The sequence below is a fragment of the Triticum aestivum genome, chromosome 6B, assembly GCF_018294505.1.
Source record: "Triticum aestivum cultivar Chinese Spring chromosome 6B, IWGSC CS RefSeq v2.1, whole genome shotgun sequence".
NCBI classification, from domain to species: Eukaryota; Viridiplantae; Streptophyta; class Magnoliopsida; order Poales; family Poaceae; genus Triticum; species Triticum aestivum.
In genome coordinates this window covers 108,538,995-108,563,611 of record NC_057810.1, presented here as the reverse complement: position 1 = coordinate 108,563,611, position 24,617 = coordinate 108,538,995, and positions in this window count along the sequence as shown.

The following is a 24,617-nucleotide window of genomic DNA, read 5'->3' as shown; positions in this document are numbered from 1 at the left end:
CATGCTCTGGCACGCCCAGAGCACGCACGGGACGTGCTTGACAGAATGCTAAGGCATGTTAGGGGGCTCTAAACCACAAGGGGGTTAGCAGGGTGGGGTTATAGGCTAGGGCAAATCCATGGGACATGCTGGTCTGGTCAGGGGATCAAGTTCATAATGTAAACAAAAACTCATGCCAAATTTGTCCATGCTCTCAAGGTGTTTGACAAAATGCCAAAGGCACCTAGGCAATACTTGGAGGGACCAAATCTCCCAGAGTGGGGTCTCTTTAGATGAAAGAGAGGGTGGTGAGGTTAGTTTGACAAATGAAGAAACTTGCTAGTGCAAGTTTTGCAAAACTTCAATTCTGGACAGGGAGTAAATGGCATCATTACATGAACCACAAATGTCCCAAAGGGTGCATGCTCCTGGACTTAGAGGTTTTGTAGGGTTGTCGAGAAGTAGGTGAAAGCACAAGGTCACTAGAGAAAAAATAAATAGGGTTGTAGTAGAAAACACAAGGCTGGACCAGAATGAAAAAGAGGTTGATTCACTCAATTTTTCCAAAGAACATCACTAGGTTTTTGCATAAAGTTGGATGGCACGCTACCACTGACATCCCATAATTTTGGTGGAGGCTTTAAAGAAATTTTTAAATAGGCTGTAGTGCAAAAATGCCCACTTGACCAGATTTGAAAAATAGGTGTAGAACTCAAAATATGGAATGAATGAAATATATTTTTGCATCAAAGTGATTTAGAAACATCACATGACATCTCCAAATTTTGGTTGGAATTTTAGTTAAATTTATCAAATGGGGGTAGTTCAAAAAGTGCTCCAAAACTGATGAAAGTCATTTTAAGGAATAATGCTCAGGAAGATATAATTCAATAAATAAAGCTCTACTGATCAAAAATTGTTATATTGAGAGAGCATAGAAATCCAATACATTTTTGGAAAGTTTCCACTTGGGTAAAACTCCTCAATATTTAAAAGGTTCTGAAATCAGCAGAAAATCGAGAAGCCAAATTTTTTAAACTCCTGGCAAAATTTTAATAGTTAAAACCTGGTTAAATTTTTGGGGTGTTACAATACTACCCCCCTTAAGAAAAAATCTCGTCCCCGAGATTTGCTAAGGATTTGAAAATAATACTTTTACCAGGTCAAAACACTTACTTTACTTAAGCGGTAAAAAGCGGCTACAGTGAGAGGGCAATAAGTGGTGTAAAACTACAGGGTGGGACACTAGCGTTGTGTGGAGAAATCCACGTTTAGGAAAAACGAGCGATTCCTACGTTGGACGTAGTAAATTTAGAATAAATTCTAAATTCTAAAATACGCTGGTCGTACCCGAGAGCACAGTGCTCCCTCTGGCTGACAGGTGGACCCAGGGCCCACTGTCAGTCTCTCCTTCTTCCTCTGGCTCTCTCTTCTTCCACTCTCCCGCGCGCTTTCCCACGCTTTCTCCACCGGCGATGTCTAGCGGATAAGGCATCTAGGCCGTACTGCGATAGTGCGTGGCGTGCTTGCTGCCGGTGTAGCGTGCACTCACTTTGCGGGCCAGTGCGCTGTCGGCACTCCTCGCAGATTCGCCTTCGAACACCGGCGATCGGGCGACGAGCGGCGCTGGTGGACTTCGCCCACCGTACACCGATCTCGAGCTATAAATCGATTGCGGTGCTCCTTCTTCTACTTCGCACCTGGCCTCGTTTCTCCTCCTCCTTCTCCTCCATTACTGCTTACAGGAGTTCGAGACGAGGCTCTAATGGCGGAGGCGGTGTCGGACTGGTACGTGATCCTGGTGTGCGGAGGGCTGGCGGCAGTGTTGGGGCTCTCCGTGCTCCTATGCGCGATGATCCTCGATGATCGCCGTGATGCTGCTGCCCGGGTGCTGGCTCTCTGCGGTGGCGGTGATCACAAGGACTAGGTGTGATGCCGGGTGTTAACTATTGTCGGTGTGCCGGAGGTGATTAGTATCCGGATGATTTTCCGCTAATCTCTCCTTTGGAGGCTATGGTGCGCTTAGGGAGGGAATCGGTGAGATGCAACACGGTTTCATGTCTTTGCAAGCAGTGTAAGAGTCCGAGTGGTTGTGGGTCTGCTGCCGTGGTGTTGCGTGAATAAAAATAATCCATGACGTGAGAGGATAGGTGATGCAGCAACTCAGGGAAAAGAAATTTCACTCCAGGATTTTTCACGGGGACAATGGTTAAGAAAATCACAATGAAAACTACTCATATTAGTAGAAACCAAATAATCGACTCGTCGTACAAACTCGGGGTACCATGCATAAGTTACAACGCAATAATAAATATTGCAATAATAAACACATCAATGACGTCTAAAATGAAAACGTTAGCTGGACGGGGTCCCGAGAAAACGTCTCTGGTACTTGGACACACTCCTCTTCTATCGGAGGAAGTGGATTGACCAGTCGATGTATGTGTCTCTCCTGGTCGGGCCTTAGTGGTCTGCCGATGGCAACCTGAGGATTCAAATCAGCGAGACTCTGGAGATAATCCATTACTCGCTGGTTCAAACGTTCTTGAGCGATGATGTACTGGACAAGGTTGTCCAGTACTGGGTCTCTCTCAAATCGTCCACCAGGAAAAGACGTTACTCCTCCGGGTGCTACACGGATCGGAAAGTAATAATACCCTCGTTCGCTGGCATAGGGTACCGCGAATCGAAGACGAGCAATCGCTTCGTAGGCAGCAGCTTCTATGGCCATGTGTGGGGTTGGCATAGATCTCCCCACGAAGGAGACCTCCGTTGGGTCTTGGTTGGAGTCTACGGGAGGAATGTGTGTTGCTGCCCAATATTACGAGGTGGAAGGGGTGATTCTCGATTTGAACAGCTCGTACTGGGGTGGCTGGGTAGAACCCATGGTACTACAGGTAAAGTCCCACAATATTTTGACAAAGCTACCCGGGGTGGCATCTGGGGTTCTTAGATAAATGCTAGGGCTCGGCATGGCAAGAAGTGGTTGTGAGGGTGGTGCACGAGGTGAGGGGTGATGGGTAAGGTCATGAGGTGGCCGTCTTACATAGCATCCGGGCTGGGTTATTTACTGTGGTGAAAGGTAATAAATCTGCCAGATCATCTCCAAGGGGTCGGGGTCAAAACCACAGATACACATATCTCAAAAAGGGGACGTGTTACTGTGGGTGTCATCGGGGTTGGTTTTGGTAGTTGTGCCTGAAATAAAAATGCAACTGCAGGCTGACACAATTATGCAAGGGCTACTATTAAAACAGAGGCACAACAACAGACTGCATTTGTTTACAAGGTCACACGATTATAAAGCAAGGATACACCGAGACTCGGCACTACTCGGGTGACTTAATCTACCTCGTTTACATCCAAATGGGCGTGCCTTGTGGATGTCGAGGCTTCTCCACGGGTCTCACTGTCGGGATTAGCTGGAGGTGGTAGAGGGGCTGCAGGGTCGGGGTGGCGATGATGACCATCATGGGGATTGTTGGCCACAATCCCGTTGGAGTGTGCTCCCAAAAGGTGACGAAGCACTTCTGGGGTCATCAAATCACCTTGATTGATGGCTGGGGCTGACCTCAGGGTCTCGATCGGGTGTCCGAACAGCACGACTGGGTTGTCGGTGTCGGGCTCATCTTCCCTGCTTGTCGGGGCTCGGCGAACCAGCTCTCCACGAGCTGCGATCAGATCAATGGTGATCTGATCGAACAGTGCCTCTAGTGCCTCTACATAACGCACTAGGTGTAGCAATGCAGGAACCATCTCGTGGTATCCGTTGGCAACTTGGGGTGATCTACCATACCCTTCATGCCTGGGGTAGTAGTAGAACGAGCGACAGTTAACTCTGGGTGACAACTGCCGGAGTTGAACTATAGCCTCTCGTGTAGCTAGCTGGATGGCTTGTGGCTCGAAGGAAGTTGTCCTTCCAGTGAACCTGTAGGGGCGTTCTGGCGACAGACTCCTACCGTAGATGTGCACAGTGGCCCAGAATTGACTGTCCTCACCGCTCATGGGTCCTTGGTACACAACATATTCTGGGGGCTCTTCTAACGCATAGGCACGACGGGTGAGGTTTACGAGTATGGTCACAAAACCTCCACGGTTGGTTGCTGTGGTCTCATTGTGTACTACGGGGCCAGGCATTATGGCTAGGTTCGGGGAAGAGGCTGTGTTGTGCTGGGTTGAGGCTAGCGTGCCCTTTTTATAGAAAAGGGGATGGAGTCTTCCTTCGCACGCTTGCGATGGGACATATTGGGCGTCGGTCACTGGCGCGTGATCGATAGGCTAAGATGATAGGTTGGGCACCGACTGCCAAATAGTATCGGGGTCATTGTGTGGCTATCTTGCACGAGAAGCTTGTCCGGGGATTGGTTAAGGTCGGATGGGTTGGTTTACCTAGGTTTTTCGACATGGCTAAGATAGGATTAGCCAATGGTCAGCCTGGCTCTGATACCAAGTTTGTGGCGACCGGTTTTCCGGGTATTAATTTCCAGAAAATGGCCTTTGTGCTCACCAGCCCCAGGATTACTGTTAGCTGATGAGGCACCAACTTGATACAGAAATTCCAAGCAAAAAGCAAAATATGTAGTACAAGACCATTCTGGCCTATGAGTACAACAATTTGGTTTCTAGTGGTTGATGGCGGAAGCGTTTTGTGGATCATCAGCGTCTATGGGACTCCATTTCCCACAGGAACAGCTGACCAGGTTAACTCCTATCTTCGCGAGGCTGCTATCACCATTTTGTAGGTTCCGGGGCTGTCATCACGGCCGCTCCTCTCCGCGCAAGAAATCTGGCCAAGACAATAGCCAGGGACAAGCCAGTGAGTACTTTTGAATGTACTCGCAAACATAATGAACACGGGTATAATATAACAACAGTAAATCATGACAAAAAAATAATAATCTCTGATGCATGCAAGCAAGTTATTTATGGATATGCAATAACATAGAAGTGATAAAATTATAAAATAAATAACAAGCATGCCAGAGTCGGGCGTCTCAGCGACACCACATAAAGGGCTTATAAAATAAATGCCACAGTCGGGCGTCTCAGCGACACCACATAAAGGGCTGATAAAATAAATGCCACAGTCGGGCGTCTCAGTGACACCACATAAAGGGCTTATAAAATAAATGCCACAGTCGGGCGTCTCAGCGACACCACATAAAGGGCTTATAAAATAAATGCCACAGTCGGGCGTCTCAGCGACACCACGTAAAGGGCTTGTAAAATAAATGACACAGTCGGGCGTCTCAGTGACACCACATAAAGGGCTTATAAAATAAATATTCTTAGTGAATATCCAGGAGGTAAAACCGTCCCAGGGATACTCAATACTTCAAAAAGGGTTAGTCCATAATAATCATAATCATCATAAGTCATCAATCACGATCCATGTTCTAGTTTAGCATTTTTCTCCTCCGAAGACCGACACTAAGACCGACACTTGACCCATCCCAAACTGTAATCCTTAACCATGGACACGGCTATTCGAATAGGTTTTAATCTCTGTAGAGGGTGTACCCTTTACCCACGAGTAACGGATTCCTTTAGTCCATCGGGACTAATTCCATCTACGGTCTTTTAATCAGAAACACACCTATCCGCACACACTAGCCAAACTTACCGATGTCTGGAATCAACCACGACACCCATTAATTGAAACTCTAAGTGGGAAGGCTACAACCTCAACTTAACATGGGATCACAAAATTTATACTGCGCGCAAACTGGGGGAGCTACCCCTTCGACTACAACCGAAACACCCATGCTCCCGGACCAGGTGGCATGCCTACTGGATGCCTCCGGTATATTCCACCATGGCCTCTCTGTACGGTGTGTGCTAGGAAAGGGGTTGACAATTTACTGAACCGTACCCTACCTATGGCAGGGACAAGTGGCACTACGAAATAAGTATGGGGCTTACCGGAACAAGACTCGATCTACGGTCGACTCAGGAGGTTTAAATATTCCCTGCATGATTAGCATAACAATATATACTTCAACCAACAGATAGAAACACCTCGTGACATACCCCCTCATGCCATACCGGACACGACCGTCTCGACAGAGGACTAGGAACAAGACCGTGTCTACCCAAGACAGAGGCCTTCCCGGCGTCCCTTCCGGTATGCATGAAAGGCATATGACGGTGATTTCCATCACAACCATATCACTCCATTAGCATGAAAATCATTAATATGCACTCATGAGGAGGAACACATCATCACATAAAATGACATATGCCTGTGTAGGGTGGTGTTGTCACCGTGTTCAAACAACACACACAATATTATGCCAGGGTTTAGAATGGTTGCCTTTAAGTCGTGGGGAGGCAAGGTGCATTCCAAAACTCTTGAAAGCTTTCTCCTCTCTTCAAAAAAATCCTATTTAAAAATATATTTGAATTAACACACAATTTCAAAACAGCATAAAAAGTTGTTTTGAATTTTTTTCAAATAAATCTTAAAATAAACTAGACAATATTTGAGAGAGGTAGAAAAAGAATCAACTCATTTGGAGTTGTATTTAAAAAGTTAAGCTCAGTCAAAATTTTGGTTAAAATATGTTAATTAAGATAAAACGGAAAAAACGATTCGAATATATATGTACACGTCGAAAGCGTATTCTAGAAACACGTTTCCACTTATCCAGCGTGGACCGCGCCTGAGTCACTGACAGTGGGCCCGCCTGGCCCACTGGTCAGGTTTGACTGGTCTTCCCTCCCCTCTTCTTTCTCTGTCCAAGCGGGGGGAACTCCGGGGAGGCTCGCCGGCGAACGGTGGCACCGTTCCGGAAACCGAGGCCACCCAAGGTCTCAGGGGATCGAGGCGATCCTACTGGTGGTCGCTTTGGTCTCTGGGGTGGACGGAGCTGCCGGCGGCGAGCTCCGCAGCGGACGGTGGCCGTCGGGTAAAGTGAGTTTTTGGCTCTGGCGGTCCCTGAACAAAATCAAGTAGGGGGATGGACTCACGAGAGGGAGAGGTGGTTCCTGGTGAAGAGAGTGGAGAGGGGGAGGCCCTGGTTACGCCGAACGGAGCCGGGAGGCGGCGGTGGCCGAACTGGCCGGAGTGGGGGAAGACGGCCTCTTCCTCTCCAATTGACGCCAACGGGGGCACTAGGAGTACGGTGTGAGGCTGCTTGTGTGCTCGGAGGAGCTCGAGGGGCTTCCTTTTATAGCGCTCCCACGTCGGTTCGTAGTGGCAGTGAATGAGCTCGTTGGCGACCGCCATTCTGTAGCTTGCAAGGCGTCGTGGCGGGGCTGGGGATGGTGGCAGGAGCTAGCGGACGAGCGGGTACTGCTCTAAGGGTGAGCTGGCGAGTGGGCATGGCTCGAGCGGCGCCGACCAGTGCAGGGGCTGTCGGGCGGCAGTGGTGGCTAGTTGCTGGCTTGCCGGAGACGTGGCGAGGGCTGCGGTGCTCGTGGGGAGCAGAAGGGGACGTGGCGTGCTGGCTGCGGTCGGCCAAGGGCCAGAGTGGGTGCGGGGCGAGACGCGGCGGCTCGGTTGCGGCACGTGCAAAACGCGCGCTCTGGGCGCGCCCAGAGCACACATGGGACGTGCTCGACAGAATGCTAAGGCATGTTAGGGGGCTCTAAACCACAAGAGGGTTAGCAGGGTGGGGTTATAGGCAAGGGCAAATCCATGGGACATGCTGGTCTGGTCGGGGGATCAAGTTCATAATGTAAACAAAAACTCATGCCAAATCTGTCCATGCTCTCAAGGTGTTTGACAAAATGCCAAAGGCACCTAGGAAGTACTTGGAGTGGCCAAATCTCCCAGAGTGGGGTCTCTTTAGATGAAAGAGAGGGTGGTGAGGTTAGTTTGACAAATGAAGAAACTTGCTAGTGCAAGTTTTGCAAAACTTCAATTCTGGAGAGGGAGTAAATGGCATCATTACATGAACCAAAAATGTCCCAAAGGGTGCATGCTCCTGGACTTACAGGTTTTGTAGGGTTGTCTAGAAGTAGGTGAAAGCACAAGGTCACTAGAGAAAAAATAAATAGGGTTGCAGTAGAAAACACAAGGCTGGACCAGAATGAAAAAGAGGTTGATTCACTCAATTTTTCCAAAGAACATCACTAGGTTTTTTCATAAAGTTGGATGGAATGCTACCACTGACATCCCATAATTTTGGTGGAGGCTTTAAAGAAATATTTAAATAGGCTGTAGTGCAAAAATGCCCACTAGACCAGATCGAAAAATAGGTGTAGAACTCGAAATATGCAATGAATGTAATATATTTTTGCATAAAAGTGATTTAGAAACATCACATGACATCTCCAAATTTTGGTTGGAATTTTAGTTAAATTTATCAAATGGTGGTAGTTCAAAAAGAGCTCCAAAACTGATGAAAGTCATTTTAAGGAATAATGCTCAGGAAGATATAATTCAATAAATAAAGCTCTACTGATCAAAAATTGTTATATTGAGAGAGCATAGAAATCCAATACATTTTTGGAAATTTTCCACTTGGGTAAAACTCCTCAATATTTAAAAGGTTCTGAAATCAGCAGAAAATCCAGAAGTCAAAATTTTTAAACTCCTGACAAAATTTTAATAATTAAAACCTGGTTAAATTTTTGGGGTGTTACATCCGGACACCCCGTAATCCAGGATTCCCTCAGTAGCCCCTGAACCAGGCTTCAATGACGACGATGCGGCGCGCAAATTTTTTTCGGCATTGCAAGGCGCGTTCCTCCTCCGAATACTTCATAGAAGATGTTCAACACAAGGATAGTGTCCGGCTCTGCAAAAATAAGTTCCACATACCACCGTAGAGAGAATAATATCTGCACAAATCTAATCTGCTGACGTATTCCACAGCGTGACATCACGCCATGGCCAAGACTTTATGCGAATCATCTTACTATTCCACCTCAATGCGTTTAGCGAGGCGATTTCCTTGGCACGTCTTGTCAAAGCAGAGATCGTGTCCCCTTATTCCGGGATTCTCATCAATATGGGCGTGGGTAACCCAACCGCGCCATTAACTGCGGCGCTTCGGAGATAAGCGAGTTTTATTAGGCCGGTGGGGGCTCATAGTTTCGGCCGCCCATATAAGGGGATAAGAATCCACCCTTTCCATTTACGCCTTGTTCCTCCTTTGCTCATTCGTCCCTGCGCGCTCGAGCTCCAACGCCCAAGCCCGCACTTCCCACCTCAACCTTCTCCAATCATGTCCAGAGAGGGAGGTAGATGGATGGCCTCCTCCGTCACGGAGGGGCAAATCAAAAAGCTGAGGAAAGCCGGATACCTGTCTGACGACATCGCACACCGGCTTCCAGATGTGGGGCAAGTCATCCCCACCCCCAGGCTCCATGAGAGGGTTTTTTTCCTTCCCCATTTCCTCCGCGGATTGGGTTTTCCTCTTCACCCGTTCGTCTGGGTTCTCATGTTCTACTACGGCCTGGACTTCCACGATCTGGCACCGAACTTCATCCTCAACATCTTGGCGTTCATCATCGTATGGAAGGCCTTCCTCTGCATCCAACCCCACTTCGGCTTATGGCTGAAGACTTTTAGTGTCAAGCCGAAGGTAGTGGGCGGCCGCCAAGCGGAGTGCGGAGGTGCCATGGTGGGCCGGATGGCCAACGTCCTGTGGCTCGAGGGCTCCTTCATGGAGACAATAAAGGGATGGCAGTCGGGGTGGTTCTACATCACCGAGCCGTGCGATCCCAAATGGGCGGCGGCCCCCGAATTCTAATCTGGCTTCCCCACATGGCTCACTTCCTGGAAAGAGACAGGCCTAACATGGGGGGATTCGGAAGAGCTGGCCGAACTTCAAACCTGCGTCCAAAAACTGGTGAACAAGAATCTCAAGCTTGTCAACGTAGTCCAGGTCATGCTCATCCGCCGGGTCCTCCCATGCCAACAACGGGCCTTCAAATTGTGGGAGTTTGATCCGGCACAACACGAAACCTTGAGCAAGCTTGTTGACACTACGTACGAAGATGCCTAGAAGGTGTTGTTTAAGGGTGCTGAGGCACCCACATCCGCTACCGAAGACCGCGGATTTAGCTCGTGGTGTCAGGCCAGCGAGGTAAGCTACTCTGCCCTTTACGGGACTCTTGTCTTTCGTAGTCTGACTCTATGTGGGATCTAACCTCCCTTTCCTTTGACAAGACTGGCTGAAGACATCCGGGCAGGTGAATTGTCCGGCTCCCTTACCAGAAGACCCAGCGGATGTCCAATTGATAGGGCTGCTGGTTCCGGCACCTCATGTGGTGCCGGAGAAGAAGGCCACGGAGACTCAAAAGAGCTCCCGGCGCCTGGCAGTGTCGGGTTCATCGCCCGACAACCCCGAAGCATCCTCCGCCTCTGAAGATGAGGAGGGGGAAGAAGAAGAAACCTCTCCCCCTCCAACGGGGGGAGGAAAGAAAAGAAAGGCTGCCCCAACTGGGGAGGCCGGAGGGTCCAAGAAGGGGAAGACCCTTCTGCTGGACTACGCCTCCGATGCCGAAGACGACGGGGAGTAATGGCCATCTAGGGTCAGGCCCCTGGCAAAATCGTAAGTGTCCGGTTACCCGAATGACTTGTGGCGCTCCTCTATTATTCGGTAGCCTCTGACGCCGAATTTAATTATGCAGTCCGCCCAGAGCTCAGCTCGATGTTTCGACGAAAGGCTCCTTGAATTCATCGGATGTGAATAGTGCTTCACTTCCGACGGCCTCCTCCCCTCTCCCTACGGACGATGCCGAGGTGGAGTCCCAAAAGGGACTAAACCAGGAGGAGGTGGTCCTGGAGGTGCCGCAAGGAAACCTCTCGGATTCCAGGGCCAAAGGGGGTAAAGCCCCGGAGGGATCCAAGTCCAGCCCTGGGTCGGACATTGCTCCGGAGCCATCAACGGCTCTAGAGTCCGACAGGCGGCACCTTTGTAAGAATAGCCAGCCTACAACGCCGGCGACCTCCATCCATCCAGAGGCGCCGGACAATTTGCTGGAGGTTCTTAACGGCGCCTCCATCGACGAGGAACACCGCACTGTTATGAGTGCGGTGATTCAGAAGGTTCAGTCCGCCAAGAGTGGGCTGACAGAAGCCTGTACAAGTCTGTTAACAGGCTTTGAGGTATGTGTTCGAAAACATATAAAAATGTTACCGCATAGACAGTAGCCCCTAATGCTCAGTTCGGCGTTCAGAAAGAAAAGCCGGGCTGAGGATCTAAAAAGATATACGCAGGAGTCTAAAAAAATATGTCAATATGGGAATGCAGGCTGCGCTGCTGACCTCTGCCGCACTGACTGTGGAGGTCAATGCATTGAAGGAGAGCCTCGAGCGGTCCGAGAACGAGCTCGGCTGTGCCAAGAAGCAGCTCGAGGACAAGGAGGGTATGTAATACCACATGTAAATGTATATAGATATACTTGGTTGCAAAAAATGACAGGACCAACGTAAATGTTGCAGGGGCCACGGCCGAGGTGGCGACCCTGTAGGAGGCGGTCTCCAAGGCCGAAAACAGTGCGGCCTTGGAACGCACCGAGCGAGAGAAGCAGGAGGCGCGGGTGGCGTAGGTGCGGCTAGAGCTCCAGGCTCTCGTGGAAAAACACGAGAGTTTGGAGCATGACTCGAAGACTCGAGAGTCCGAGCTCGCCTTGGCTCTTGAGAGTGCCAAGACCGCTAAGGCCGAAGCCCAGAGGGCCCTCCAGGAGATCAAGGCGATGAAGAAGATAGTGGCGGGTAAGGTATTCTTTATGCAAAGCAAGAATATAAAAGTAAATTATCTGTTACTTACCCGAATCCGGAGCTCTCCAGGAGCGTTCGCCGATCTGCCCCGTAGTGTGTCTGATGCTACCGCATTCTACCGAGCCGAGGAGGGAGCTCGACGGAAAAGGTGTTCTGGTCTCAGTATGCTGAGGCCGAACATCCGGTGCCCCTGAGCGACCAGCTGAAACAGCTAGTCGAGCTCCACAAGGTGGTCGAACAAGCCATGAAGGGCCTCATAGTTCGCCTGTGGCCTATAGAAGCCATGGCTGGGAGCTACTTCGGTCTGGTGCGGCGGCTGGTGGACGCGTGTCCGTGGATTGAGGTCATCAAGCGCTCCATCTGTATCGAAGGTGCCCGTCGGGCCCTTGCCCGTGCTAAAGTGCACTGGGGCAAGCTGGACGCTGAGAAGCTTTTGACGGACGCGCCACCGCTGGGAAATGAGTATCGCACGCCCGAGATGTATTATAAGGGCGTCCTGAAGGGTGCCCGCTTTATAGCGGACGAATGCTCCAAAGATGTTATTTTTGAGTAGACTCGCATCTGTTATCCTGTACGCTGAAAACTTTGTTCATATGCGTTAAGCAACGCTTTGTTAATTTAAAATATTACCTTCTATGCGGCCGTTTATCAAATCCGAGAGATGCAAGTCGTCGGCTTCTACCCCCATGCCACGAGTGCTGGGGTGTTCGGGATAAACCTGAGCGCTCTTGTTCCCATTCTTGGGTCCATCTAGGGACGCGCTCAGCACAACGAACCAGGCCATCGGACTTATAATGCTTTATCACTCTCACTTAGCCATAGAATTCTATAATTTTAAATTTCGGCGAAGCCCCTAGTATTCGGCAGACCGAGCTCGGTGCGCTATCCACGCCTAGGCCGGATAAGTCCGGCTCCTTGCTTTAAGCGGCATAAGTCTTTAAGGACTCGAAAAACCTCGCGAACAGCGACCGGTCTCTCGCACTATCATGACGGTCAGTTTTAGCTTTCTCTACTGAGGTGTTAACCCAGTTCAACTGGGGCACAATCGCAGTAGTTCTCCTAGCGCTACCTTAGCTAACATTGTGGAACGTAAGGTACCAAAACATGGGAGCCGGGCAAACACAACTATTGACCAAAGATATGATTCGGAGCCGATGCATATAGTGCTATAAGTTCGGGGTGCCGCACTCGTGAGAGTGTTCGGTCTTTTCACGCCATGTTGTGGGGTGCTTAAGCCCCTGGTGTATTGGCCGTACCAAAGTTTACGGTTGCATAATGTCATGACTGAACATATTTGTATAAAAAATAGATGAGTACAATAATAGATAAGAGCTATGTATTGTTTATTAAAAAAGGGTTGCTATGAAAGCAGAACGATACAAATAGTGCGATAAACAAGAGATGGGATTATTTGACATTTCCCCCTTCAGGGACAAGCTGTGGGACTTTAAGTAAAATAGGTATTAAGCTCGTTATAGAGACCACCTGGACATTTGACGGGGCTTGTCCTCTCCCTGGCTGTTGCATCGTGTGTTCGGCGAGTGTATTGCTGGACAGGCCTTCCAAATAGTTGGGTCCTGAAAGTATATAAAAAAAGAAACGGCGGAATAGGGAGCCCCTGAGTACGGTTGAGCCGCATTCTGGGCGTGCCATAGTTGTACCCCTCCCCTTATGCCCATGGTATTTCTAAGGCGTAATTATGTACGCGCGGTACCAATATCACCATCTGGTGAGGGCTGGGGTTGGGGCCGCACTGCTATGCTTGCTCGGAACGTGCCAGCCGGCTTTGTTGTAGGTTACTTCGGGCTCGCTTGATGTTGTCCGGACGTTTAACACCTGGATTGGAGAATTGCCTTGAGAGGCTACTCTGTACTTCCGCCGCCAGGGCCGCCGTGTGCTCCTCCGTTCGGAGAGAGCGTTCGGTGTTTCCATTTACCATGATGACTCCACGAGGTCCTGGCATCTTGAGCTTGAGATATGTGTAGTGCGGCACCGCATTGAATTTTGCAAATGCGGTTCGTCCGAGCAGGGCATGATAGCCACTGCAGAATGGGACTATGTCGAAGATTAACTCTTCGCTTCGGAAATTATCCGGGGATCCGAAGACCACTTCGAGTGTAACTGAGCCTATACAGCTGGCTTCTACACCTGGTATGACGCCTTTAAAGGTTGTCTTTGTGGGTTTAATCCTTGAGGGATTGATACCCATTTTTCACACTGTATCCTGATAAAGCAGGTTCAGGCTGCTGCCGCCGTCCATTAGGACTCTGGTGAGGTGAAATCCATCGATAACTGGGTCTAGGACCAATGCGGCAAATCCGCCGTGACGGATGCTAGTGGGGTGGTCCCTTCGATCAAAAGTGATCGGGCAGGAGGACCATGGGTTGAACTATGGGGCGACTGGCTCCAACGCACAGACGTCCTTGAGAGCATGCTTCTGCTCCCTTTTGGGGATGTGGGTTGCATATATCATGTTCACCGTCTGCACTTGCGGGGGGAATCCCTTCTGTCCTCTGTTGTTCGGCGGCCGAGGCTCCTCCTCGTCATCGCTATGCAGTCCCTTGTCTCTGGTTTTGGCACTTAACTTGCCTGCCTGCTTGAACACCCAACAATCCCTGTTTGTGTGGTTGGCTGGTTGTTCGGGGGTGCCGTGTATCTGGCACGAGCGATCGAGTATCTGGTCTAAACTGGATGGGCCCGGAGGGTTTCTTTTGAATGGCTTCTTCCGCTGACCGGGTTTAGAGCCTATTAATCCGGCATTGACTGTCGTATCCTCAGTATTGTCGCCGTTAATGCGGCGCTTGTGCTTGTTGCGACGTGACCTGCCACTGTTGTCCTTGGTATCCGATTGCCAGGGCTCTTGGTTATGTTATTGCTACGAGCTAGCCAGCTGTCTTCGCCCGCGCAAAAGAGGGTCATGAGTGTCGTGAGGGCTACCATAGATTTCGGCTTTTCCTGTCCTAGGAGCCGGGCAAGCCATTTGTCTCAGATGTTGTGCCTGAAGGCTGCAAGGGCCTCGGCGTCCGGACAGTCGACTATTTGATTTTTCTTGGTTGGGAACCGTGACCAGCATTGTCTGGCCGATTCCTCTGGCTGCTGGATTATGTGGCTTAGGTCATCGGCGTCTAGTGGTCGCACATAAGTGCCCTGGAAGTTGTCAAGGAATGCGGATTCCAGGTCCTCCCAGCAACTAATTGACTCTGCTGGCTTGCTGTTAAGCCAATGTCGAGCTGGTCCTTTAAGCTTGAGCGGGAGGTATTTGATGGCGTGTAGATCATCACCACGGGCCATGTGGATATGAAGGAGATAATCCTCGATCCATACCGCGGGATTTGTTGTGCCATCGTATGATTCGATGTTTACGGGTTTAAAGCCCTCGAGGATTTGATGATCCATTACTTCGTCTGTGAAGCATAGTGGGTGTGCGGCGCTCCTATACTGGGCTATATCACGATGCAGCTCGGATGAGCTTGGTCTGTTGTATTCGGCCTGGCCGTATTTATCATATCTGGTGTGACGGTTATCGTCACGTGAGGTGGGGCGCCCACGCGATCTGTAGATCGATCTTGTTTGCCTTGCCTTATTCTCCAATATGTCTCGCAGGTCTGTTGCATCTCCCCGCACTCTGGTATTTTTTGAGCGGTGCCGGGGTGCGGCTTGGGTTGAGGTCCTCAAGGCCTCTCTGTCGCGGCCACGGGGTAGCCGATCGGGCGCATCGTACGCTGGTGATGTAGGTTTAGTTGCTTCCTCCTCCAATTGGGGTAGCAGCCTGCACTTTGGGTAGCTCTTGGAGGGGCGTTCGAGTTTATACTCTTCGACCGCCAGGACTTCGGTCCATCTGTCGGCTAGCAAGTCTTGGTCAGCTCTAATCTGCTGTTGTTTTTTCTTGAGGCTGCTTGTCGTGGCCATAAGCCTGCGTTTGAAATGCTGTTGTTCGACGGGATCCTCTGGCACGACGAATTCGTCATCGTCGAGGCTTGCCTCGTCTTCGGAGGGAGGCATATAATTGTCGTCCTCGACCTCTCTGTCGGCCGCTCTCTCATGAGGGTTGCCTCCTTCGTCCTCCTACACTGAATCCTGCTTGAGGGGGTTGTCTTCGGCACTGTCCGGCGTGTTGTTATCTCCGGTGCCGGAATCGCTGTTTTTGCTTTGGCGGGATTTAGAAAGGTGCCGCTGACGTCGGCGCTTGGGTTGCTTCTTGGAGGGCTCGTCCTCCGTTTTTTCATCGCGATCCCCTGCTTTGGGGGTGTCCACCATGTATATGTCATATGACCTGGTGGCTTTCCAGTTCCCTATAGGTGCTAGTTCTTGGTCGTCACCTTCATCGGCGTCCATACCGTTGATGTCTTCGGAGTCAAAGTCGAGCATGTCGGTTAAATCATCGACAGTTGCTACGAAGTGGGTGGTGGATGGGCTTCGAATTTCTTCGTCGTCCGCATCCCAACCATGCTGACCGTAATCCGGCCAGAGCTCTCCTAACAAAGAGAGAGAGACTTTAGTGAATTCAGGATATCACCAAAGGGCGAGTGCTGAAAGACGTCTGTGGCGGTGAACTCCATGATCGGAGCCCAATCGCGTTCGATCGGAAGAGGTGCGGAATATACAAAGTCCGGCACCTTGGAGTCACGGGCCCTGCAAAGGACTAGGCTGGTATTCGGCTCTATCACCATAGAGATTGCGGCTCCCGGGGTGGCGTCCAACCGTCCATCCCCGACTAGCACAGTAGGCTCCAAGCTAATGGTCGGAGCGGGCACCTGAGCGACGCTCTGGGCGTTGTCCGGCAGTAGAGCTAAATCATGCCCATCGTGACAGTGCGGCGTGCTCGGCTGTGGCTTGAATCCGTCGAAGATCAAGTCCCCCGGATGTCGGCCGTGTAGTTTAAACTTCCGAACCTGACCTGATGGCTAGGGGCGTAGCTTTCGATCTGCTCCAGATGGCCAAGCGAGTTGGCCCGCAGTGCGCAGCCGCCAAATACGAAGATCTGCCCAGGAAGAAAAGTCTCACCCTGGACCGCATCGTGGTTGATGATCTAAGAAGCCATCGGGCCTAAAGGTGAGGACACAGAGGAACTCTCAATGAAAGCACCAATGTCGGTGTCAAAACCGGCGGATGTCGGGTAGGGGGTCCCGAACTGTGCGTCTAGGCGGATGGTAACAGGAGACAAGGGACACGATGTTTTTACCCAGGTTCGGGCCCTCTCGATGGAGGTAAAACCCTACTCCTGCTTGATTAATATTGATGATGTGGGTAGTACAAGAGTGGATCTACCACGAGATCAGAGAGGCTAAACCCTAGAAGCTAGCCTATGTTATGATTGTTGTTCGTCCTACGGACTAAAACTCTCCGGTTTATATAGACACCGGAGAGGGCTAGGGTTACACAGAGTCGGTTACAATGGGAGGAGATCTTCATATCGTATCGCCAAGCTTGCCTTCCGCGCCATGGAAAGTCCCATCCGGACACGGGACGGAGTCTTCAATCTTGTATCTTCATAGTCCGGGAGTCCGGCCAAAGGTCATAGTCCGGCCATCCGGACACCCCCTAATCCAGGACGCCCTCACCCCTCGACTTCAATCCGACCTCCATTAGTCAAAACTTCTTTGCAGGTATGTAGTGGGTCGCCGTACATCATTTCCCTCGACTTCGATCGGATCACCATCGCCCGAAACTTCTTGGCAGGTATGTACTGGGTCGGCATGAACTCCCACTAGATGGCTGCCTTCAGAGCAGACGGTAAAAAGTTGGTGCTCGTGAACTTCCAGACCTCCCATGAGATTATCCTTCCTCCGTTGGATTATATAGAGTATTACCATCGCGGTCCAAGTCATCTAGATTACCACGTCAGTTGGATGGACCTTGTTTTGCATAAGATTGTAATCTGCGAAGTGCCCACATGACATGCGAATTACACTGACTTCAAGCTAATTGCCTTGTTCGACCGCGGACTCACCTATCTTTACGTTGGTGCCTTCTTTAGCTGGAGACAACTCAGCTCGCAGTGGATCATCGTCAAAGTTGATACACACTTCTTTGATGCTATTGAACACAATGGCATCATCTACGCGATCGACAAAGCAGATGGCACCACGTATTGCTGGGAAGACACGTGTAAGTTATTTCCATCTCATGTTAATGATGATGCCATGACACTGTTTGAACTTTTTGTGATGATTGGCATATTGCTGTTTGAGCAGAATTTGAGTAGAACTATGGCAATGTATTAGAGACACCGTAAATCAGCTATATTTGGAATGACTTAATTCATGCGATTGTGACCATGTCATAACAACCAATTTGTACCCTGAATAATCAAACAGTTAGGAATATATGGATATTATCCTTATTTTATAGTAATCTATATACTACTACTAAATATGAGTGTGTATCAATGGCCATGTTAGTTTCCTCATTTTCATGATGTAGAAACATGCACCACACTGTTGGTTTCATCTAACCATACATTAGGGAAGTAAATGTGCATATGGAAAACTCTATATTTGGAAGTAGTGAAATCCTACAATGCTTGCCATGTGTACATACATATATTCAACCTTCAGCAATCAATGGCTAGAATAATATCCTCACAAAAAAATTGCCCACAGAACACGAGTATATAACAATGCATGGTCTATTAGTTACCTTGAAGAATTTGTTTGTGAGGACAGAACATGATTACATAACATGCATGACATGGTAGTTTCCTGTGAAGAATCGATTGCGAGATAACATGAGTATAACCACGCATGGCACTTCTATATTTTCAAACCCAGTATACATTTCCCTGTATTTTCCACCCAGTTCCAATAGGGACATATCAATGCTGTTTCTTGCATTATCCTACTCATACTCTGCTGATCTTACATTAACAATGCATGTCCTTTTTTATATGATGCAGTGTCCATACAGTTACTGCCCTTTGTAATCACACCACCTTTGCCAAAAACAGGGAAGCACAACTGGTTTCTCGCTCGATCAGACGACGGCAAAAGAATGATGATCATTCGGACACATGAGCCGGAAAAGTTATATTGCAAAAACCCCACTGTATACAAGCACCATTTAATACGTGAGTACTCGGACAGCGTCTGTTACGTCTATGAGCAGGATACCAGCTTGTTGGGGCCTTTAGGATTTTTTAGTTGGAGGTGGGTAAACAGCCTTGGTTCACACTCTGTTTTTCGGACTCAATTATCTGATTAACCAGGAGATCACCGTCGGCAAGGGCCTTGATGGCAGAGAGGATGTGTTTGCTATGGAAAAATGTGCCTACACATCGAGCCCTGGGAGTTCGGGAGCAAACTCCCCTAATTGTCAACGATATAGCCTGCAGCCAAAAGAAGGTGAGAATGACAAAGGCATCCGGGTTAACTTTGATCATTGGATGTCTCAATTACGACAGGCAGTGATGTGGTTCAAGCCTTCAGGTTGATAAGTAATTGGGCTATTGCATCGAAAGGGTGGAGTACTGGTGTCTCCGGATCACTGGTCGCTGAAGCGGGGCAGCAAATTATGATGGTGTTGGATCATCTCTTTGAATGACTTTGTTGTCTTTGCTGTTGGTTCTGGATGGGTAGTTCTTTCTTTTGTTATGCATAATCCTTGTCATTTGGTCATCCTCGTCTATGTCACTCTTACTATGTAATAGTTGCTTCCGTTTAGAATGTCATTCTCGTCTGGATCACGAGAGTCTGAGCGCTGCAGATGGGTGCGTTTTGGTAGTGTACCAAGACTTCTTATGAACTATCATATCTTGTTGTTTATGTCAGTAGTAGTCACTAGTCAGTGTTTGAATGTACTATATATCGTTGTTTCGAACTGTTTATTGTCTCGAACTACTGGTGGGCTAAATGAGGGCATCACCATTCTCAAGTGTTCAGAGTATATCTTCTTTTCCAAGTTAAATAATTTGAGCTTAGTGTATTTTCGATGATGTACACTTGTTTGGGCCAGTGAGGTGTCATTGAATATGGGCCGAGTAGTAACGCAATGCCAAATAGGTCAAATATGACTCTTAGGCCGGGCTCTCAAGAGATCCTGAAAAAAAGGCCGGGCTCACCAAGAAAGAAAGAATAAGGACTCTTAGGCTGACATGTGGGCGCCACCGGTGTTTTCGTGAGCTTGCGCGCCGAGAGCATATTGGCGCATGCTCGAAATTCATGCTACCTTTTCATCCCCAGTCTCCCGCCCCTCCCCCACCTTTGGAATTTCGATTCCTACTCCAGTTCCCCCAAATCCTCCTCCTGTACTCCCTGTACTCAAGCGCACAATCATGTCGCCGGTCAATGCAGATCTCCGAGCCGGAGATCCTGAGGTCCGTCCTGCCTTCGGTCGTTGCGTGCTATCGCTCAACAGTGGCATGGCGACACTTGACAACCAGTTTGTTGGGAATCCCTTCTGTCCTCTGTTGTCCGCATCAACAGCGACTAACCTCCCGTCTCGCCGGATGACCTTGTCAAAGCTCTTGGCATTGCGCACGACATCCAAATAAGTGACTTGCTCGTCGAAGTCTGTCTGCCACCGGCCAATTTCTTCGTCAGGTTCCGGACAACTTTCGGCTGTAGTCGTGTGTTCGAATCTTCCCGGCGTTTGTTCTGCGATGGCGCGCTGGTGAGCTTTGATCGGTGGCACCCAGGATGGTGCTCGGTGCCCTCTGATCTTGAGTTTTTAACAAAGCTTACCTTCCACGGCATGCCTCGATGTCCTTGGAACAGCGAGTCCATGAACGATCTTATCAACGACCTTGGGGGTGAGCTCGTAAGTATGTTTGTTCCTCCAGACAGCAGGGCTCTGACGGTTGTGGCATGGATGAAGAAGCCGTCCACCATACCGAAGGTAATTGGTGTTGAGATACCGGTGTAGGAACCGGGGTACTATTCGTCGCCACCAAGGCCTCCACGGACCATGTTAGGGATGTACCTGTATCGAGTGTTCGTGCATGTCGAAGAAGTGGTCAATCCATCAATCGAAATCCTGTCGCCGCCGCTGGTGCTAGGGTCCCTCGACGACGTCCATTACAGGAGTCAACGTCAGAGTTTCCTCGTGTTGCTCGGAACGATGGATGGCACAGGGCCTACTCCATCGCGTGACAGAGGCCACTGCTTCTTCGGGAGAAGAGGCAGGGTTGGCTGCCTGGATGTGATCTAATTTGAGGTAACAACTGACTAGTGACTACTGTCAGATACTAGTTAAATCCGCGCTATGGGTGTGAAGCACTGATATGCCAGTACATTTGATTGTGACCTGTTCCAATTTTGTACCTGAACTTTTTTTAGAAAGGGTTGTACGTCAACTTAATGTGCTAGCAGAACTTATTTTTTGTCTGTCTGTTTTCTTTGCATAGCATTCAAGATATTTCCCCATCATGTAAATACGATGAACCGTTATGTACGACTTTGTTGGTTTCAACATAGCCCTACCCATAGCGATCCACTGCTTCCATCCTGATTGTGCCGCCTGCGTGAAATTTTTGTATGCAAGTTCAGTGTGCTATGATGTTCTATATGATTGTGTCAACAATATAGGTTTTTACTGAGCATCAGCAATGCATATGGCTGAAAGATGTATTTATGAGCATCGACAGATGGGTCTCTCTCTCTCTATCTCTCTCTCACACACACATGCACACACATGCACACACGCACAAGTGGGACCCATTGAATTATTTATTTGCTCGTGACAGCTTTTAATTAGGTTCCACTATAATCTACCTTTTTTCTTAAGTTTTTAGTTGAGCTCCGTGACTTCAAAAAGTTGTATAGAAGCCTTGTATGGGCCTTTCTAGCGTCGCTGAATGTGAGCCGAGTAGCCATGTTAGGTTGTACTGTACTACACAGGCCTTTTTTTCAACATCAGCAATGCAACTGGGCCGACAGTTGTACACAATATCCGGGTCAACTTGTTATTCTCCGCTCCACTGGCTACAAACTTTCCTAGGAGGTATGTGATACGTCTCCAACGTATCTATAATTTTTGATTGTTCCATGCTATTATATTAACCGTTTTGGATGTTTATGGGCTTTATTTTACACATTTGTATCATTTTTGGGAATAACCTACCAACCGGAGTGTCACATCCCTAGCTTCTGGCATTGCTCTAGCCTAGCCTCATGTGTGCATCATGTCTATATTTTGAAACTTGAATTGAGGAATGTTGGAAGCCTCAAAACCCTAAATAAAAGAGGGGCAAAAACCCTGGAAATCTCATTCATTGCTCCAAAGTGCTCCTCTTAAATGTTTGATAATTTTTGGTAAGGGTTCTGGTCCCAACCAAAATATTGAACATTTTTAAGGATTTATTTTTGGGACTTTGAATTTAAATCATTAACTATTTGAATTTGAATTATATTCATATAATTAGAATATAATTTCAAATACCCCTGAAATATTTTATAAGCTTTTGGAAAAGTCCATCTAGCATTATAAAATACTCAGAGGAGTTTTTGGCATTGTTTGAATTATTTTAAAATTCAAAACAGTGGCAAAATAATTTAAATAAAACAAAAACAGAATGAAACAGAACAAAAATAAAAAGAGGGAGAAGGACTTACCTGGTGCCACCCGTGCAGCCCACCAGCCGGCCCAGTTCCCCCCCCAGTCGGCCCAGCCCATCTCCACTCCCTTCTCCTGTCGTCTTCGTCCTCGGACAGAAGGACGAGCGTGTGGCCGCGGCGCGCACGCACGCGCCCGAGCCACCTCCTGCTTGCCGCCCCGCCCCGGATCGGCTAAGGATGCCACGACACCCCCCTGGCGAGGTCTCGCCGTCGCCGTGGTCGCCGGCGTCACCAGCTGACGTGGAGCATTAGGTTAGGTGCTAATCACTCAGTTAATTAAACCCTTGTGCATGACATGTGGGACCGCTGCTGATAAAAACACGGGTTAAGTTAAATAACCCCCTGTTAGCTCTCTATCTCACTGACATGTGGGCCCCGATGTCAGTTTGACTTGCTGACGTGGCTTTTGACTGGCCCCACACGTCAGTGACTCATGCCAGCGGTGTGTCACTGACCAGTGGGCCCCACTGGTCAGGTTTGACCCGGACCAGCCCCTGTTGACTATGCTGAGGTCAGCATGACCTAGTGCTGACGCAATAATTCCTTTCTGGAATTTAGATAATTATTAAATGATTTATAAATTCCAGAAAATTATATAAACTTCCAAAATTCATAGAAAATTAACCGTAACTCCAAATTTAATAAATTATATATGAAAAATTATCAGAAAAATTCAAGGAATCCATCTGTACCATTTTCATGCATGTTAGAACAACTTATCACTACTGTTTAGGACAAATGAAGTGAATGGCATTTGAATAATCACATATGGAGTTTGAATTTGAATTTTATATTCAAACCAACTTCATTTAATCTGTTGCTAGTTGCATTAGCCCAAAACACCTTCATATTGCCATGTCATAGCATGCATCATATTGTGCATTGCATTGATTGTGTTCCTTTCTGTGTTGCCGGTATTTGTCCCCTCTCGATAGACGTGATACCGATGATGTGATCGTTGACACTGATGAAGACTCAATGTTATCTTCAGAAGTGCCAGGCAAGCAAAACCCCCTTGTTCATTCCGATAAAATCCCACTCTCTCGCTCCTGCTCTCTGTTACTGCATTAGGACAACAACGATTCATCTGTTACTTGCTGCGGTAGCTGAACCCCTTTATCCTCTGCATGACCTGTCATTCCACAGTAAATAGATGAAACCCACTAGCATGAGTAGGAGTTGTTTGAGCCCTGTTGTGCCTACTCATTCATGTTTGTTTGTCATGCCTGCTACTGCTTAGAGTTGAGTCAGGTCTGATTCATCGGGGATGAATCAGAGGCGTGTGAACATGTCCTACTGTGTGAGAGCTAAGTGTGTGAACACGATTTGGTAAAGGTAGCGGTGAGAGGCCATGTAGGAGTACATGGTGGGTTGTCTCATTGCAGCCGTCCTCAGGAACTGAGTTCTGTGTTTGTGATCCATGATTCAGCTACTACCACGCATTGGGCCCGAAACCAATGGACCCTCTCGGCTTCTTGATCACCCTTGTCCTCTGTCCAGGAGTTGCAAGTAGTTTCTGGTGTTTGTAGTATGCTGGAGGCCGTGGACAGCGCTGACCGTAGGGGTGGGCTGTGATGCGGTAGGCACGTGGCACGGTGTACCGGGCGCCCGTTTGGTGTCTCGGGAACCCTGTTCACATCGTTTGGGGCTGTGAGCGAAACTCCGGCCGGATCTCCTCATGGATGGAACCCGAATAGGCGATAAACCTGGACTAGAGACTTAGGTGATTAGGTAGGTCGTGGCCGACACCCACGTTGGGCTTCCGCTTGAAGGTTGCCGAGTACATGTCGTGTAAACGGCGGTAAGTGGTGAGAGCGTGTGTGAAGAAGTACACCCCTGCAGGGTTAACCTAATCTATTCGAATAGCCGTGTCCACGGAAAAGGACTTCTGGGTTGCTTATATCAGTTCATAGACAAGTGAAAGTGGATACCCTAAAATACGCAAGATAAGCGTGAGTGCTATGGATGGCGTTCTCGTAGGGAGACGGGAGTGGATCCATAGTGGTGTATTGATATGGTGAATATGTGGACTCGTGTGCGCCACCTCAAAAGAGTTACTTGCAGTCGTAGTTCAGGATAGCCACCGAGTCAAAGCTGGCTTGCTGCAGTCAAACTCCACCATCCCCTTTGTTGATAATGATGCATATGTAGTTAGTTCTGATGTAAGTCTTGCTGGGTACATTTGTACTCATGTTTGCCTATTTTATATTTTTTGCAGAGAGACTTTAGTCTCACTAGTAGTTCCACGTGGACTTCGACGTTTAGCTTGTTACCTCAGCTACGATCTTGTGCCCTCGGCAGGATCTGATAGATAGTCAGGCTTCTCAGCCTTTTTCATTTATAGATGTCTGTACTCAGACATGATAGCTTCCGCTTGTGCTTTGACTTGTATGCTCTGAGTGTTGGGTCGT